Source organism: Myotis lucifugus, unplaced genomic scaffold (assembly GCF_000147115.1).
Source record: "Myotis lucifugus unplaced genomic scaffold, Myoluc2.0 scaffold_198, whole genome shotgun sequence".
Lineage (NCBI taxonomy): Eukaryota > Metazoa > Chordata > Mammalia > Chiroptera > Vespertilionidae > Myotis > Myotis lucifugus.
The window spans coordinates 565,601-568,680 of NW_005871246.1; the positions used below are offsets into that span (position 1 = coordinate 565,601).

Sequence of the window (3,080 nt, forward strand, 5' to 3'; positions counted from 1 at the left end):
TAGGATGTAACCCTCGCAACATGACAGATGTACTAACCCTTCATGCAGTCAATGAATGTTTTACTGAATAAATGTTTGTTGAATGAAAAAAAAAAAGAACAAACAAATAAACTGGCTAAAAAATTAAACAGGGAAGAATGTGAACCAAACAGACATAGAAAAGACTGTTGGGCTATCATCATCATCATCACCATCCAAGGTAGGAAATATCTCAGCAATGTACCAAATAATATAATAAAAATTTACAGAATGCCTGACTAGCCTATGTGCTATATCCTGTGTGGATCCATAGGTTCTAAAGCATGATCCTTGCCACTGTTACATCTCAGTCAGTTTTAAAGAAATATATCTATTCCCTACTAGGCCCTATTAATAAAATATATTTTTCTTCTAGGGGAGCTTAGAGTATATTAAAATGTACAAATTGATTTGTTCAAATTTTCATCTTTAATAGAATGGCTAAACTATTCTGTGTTCATAATTTGAATTATGCAACTAAAAGATACACCTATATATCCTTTACAGCAGGAAGGCTGTGTACAATAACTCACAAAGATGTTGAAGGATTGAACTGGTGCAGACCATCAGAACAGAAAGAAAAAGCCAGCTGTGAGAGCTTGGGTAATCCATGTTGGTGTAGAGGAGCCAGAAGGGAAAGACTTTGAATATAGCGGAGAACTTTCACATGTTGAATGCTGAAAGCATTATGTGTCTTTGAACAATTTTATAATCCCTCATACAGAACTTGTATCCTTTACAAAGAACACTAAGGAGGATCATACTAAAATAAGGAAAAACTAGATAGACGAAATCATTTGTTTTAATACTACAACAATGAACTCTTTGTTAGTGAGAACTGGTAACATCTAAGGAAATAAGTAGAATACAGGACAGGGCATTTTTTAATTGGTTGCCTGGAAAGTCACTGAAAGTAGTAAGCCATGTTAACTTAATGCATGCTGTTAGATGTGAAAAATGTCATCTTATCCATTGCCCAGCAGAAACAGTCAGGGTGAAGGGAAAACATTAATAGGCTAAACAAGAAGTTCATGGTTTAAAACGAGAGTCTGAACAGTTGCATCCTTTAACAGCCACATATACTGTATGGGCAAACGCAGGAAAAACAATCCATTGAAATGTATTTAGAATTAAACAAGCAAACAACAACAACAACAGCAAACCCCTTGGAATGTTACCCAGTTCCATCAGTTGTTATTCACTCATTTAAGAAATAATGTTGGGTTATCTGAATGATTTGCCATGGCTTTCCTGTATGCACTAGTTTGTTGATTTCTAAAGTTGAACCCCAGAGGCAGAGCTTCACAGGGAGGAAGCATTCTAGTACAGGGCCTCTTTCGCAAAACCTCCCAGGACCGGGTGAGGACACTCCCACAGATTGCATCTATTGGGTGTCCACTGCAAAATCTGCCTGACTGAATTCTTTCTGAGAATAGCTCATGCGCTCCTCTTGAGCAATACTTGTTTGTTTACTTGTTCTAAAGAGCAAGGAGATGACACAGGACAGATTGGACAACTGGCCAATAGTGTCCCAGAGGACTTCCAGGGTGGAATATGTCTTCCAATCAGAAAGAGGAGAGGCGGGACAGGCCTGAGGAGGTGAACTACTTCTCAGTGTGACTTGCCCTCCATATTGAGTGTGGCAAAAATAACCCTAATGTGTTCTAGAGCAGGTTAATGTTTCGCGCCCCGTTTGACAGATTCTTAGAAATAGCTAGCATGATTTACAGCTGCGTTACTCAATAATGCTGTGATGTCATATTCAATTCTTATCGGTTAAATTATTTCCCCCATGATTATGGTCATTTAATGTTATGGAAAAAGGAATAGGGTAAGAGTTATTTAAAACTGACACTGCTTGGCTTCCTACAATGATTATTTGATAGTTTAAAAGCACCAGGAGATTCCTGGAGAAAACACTAAATAACATGTGCTTTTGCTTTCCCCTTTTTTATGGGTTGTTTCAAGGAACTGTAATATTTGTTATTCAACTAAAAATAAATCATACTATGTTTATATTAGCTACCTTAAAATAATTCATGAACAATATCAATTTACCACTCTGAATATTTTTCACTACATCAAACTTCTATTAAACTGCAGTCGGAGGCACATGAAATTTTTCACATACACTCAAGCACACTTGTTTTCAAAAGTTACATGAAGTTACTTTTTAAAAAAATTTTAGAGAGGGAAAGAAACATTTATTTGTTGGTCCACAAATTTATGCGTTCATTTGTTGCATCTTTTTTAATTTAATTGAAATTTTCTATCACCATTTATCCCCTCCTTGCCCTCCACCATACCCCCAACCCCAAAGTAATTGCTTCTTGTATGTGCCCTGATGGGAGATTGAACCTGCAACCTTGGCATATCGGGATGATGCTCTAACCAACTGAGTTAACCTGGCCAGGGCCTAAATTAATACTTCTTAAAAAAAAATTATATATATATATATATATATATATTTGGTTTCAGAGGGGAAGGGAGAAGGAGAGATAGAAACATCAATAATGAGAGAATCATTGATCAGCTGCCTCCTGCATATCCCTACTGGGGATCAAGCCTGCAACCTGGCATGTGCTCTTGATCAGAACCAAGCCCGAGACACTTCAGTCTTCAGGTTGACGCTCTGTCCACTGAGCCAAACCAGCTAGGGCCTAAAGTAATACATTTTAAGTCTCATTAATTATTTATTCAAACATGCTAGTCTAAAATGGAAATTATGCTTATGAGAAACCTTTACACACCAACTGAATTGGATGATTTCCTGAGAAAATATGTAGGGGATATGTGGGTTTAGGGGTTAATTTATTTAATTATATTTTAAATTTTTTGGGGGTTTTTCAATTTTTATTTTTTTAATAATATGTTTGTTAAATTCAGATAGGAAGGGAGAGGGAAAGAAACATCAATGAAGGGCGAATCATCTATTGGCTGCATCCCGAACGCTTCCCTCCTGGGGATTGAGCCCCGTAACCCCGGGCATGTGTCCTGACTGGAATCAAACCATGACCTCCCTAGTTCATAAATCGATAGTCAACCACTGAACCCACACCGGC

General features: G+C 37.3%; 1 long non-coding RNA gene across 1 annotated transcript; it reads left to right on the forward strand.

Moving 5' to 3' along the window:
• The first annotated feature begins 23 nt into the window (after positions 1-23).
• LOC111827666 lies at positions 24-2,039 on the forward strand. The gene is made up of 2 exons (XR_002831313.1): positions 24-199; positions 526-2,039. It is a non-coding gene; the product is annotated as an uncharacterized LOC111827666 (long non-coding RNA).
• The last annotated feature ends 1,041 nt before the right edge of the window (positions 2,040-3,080 follow it).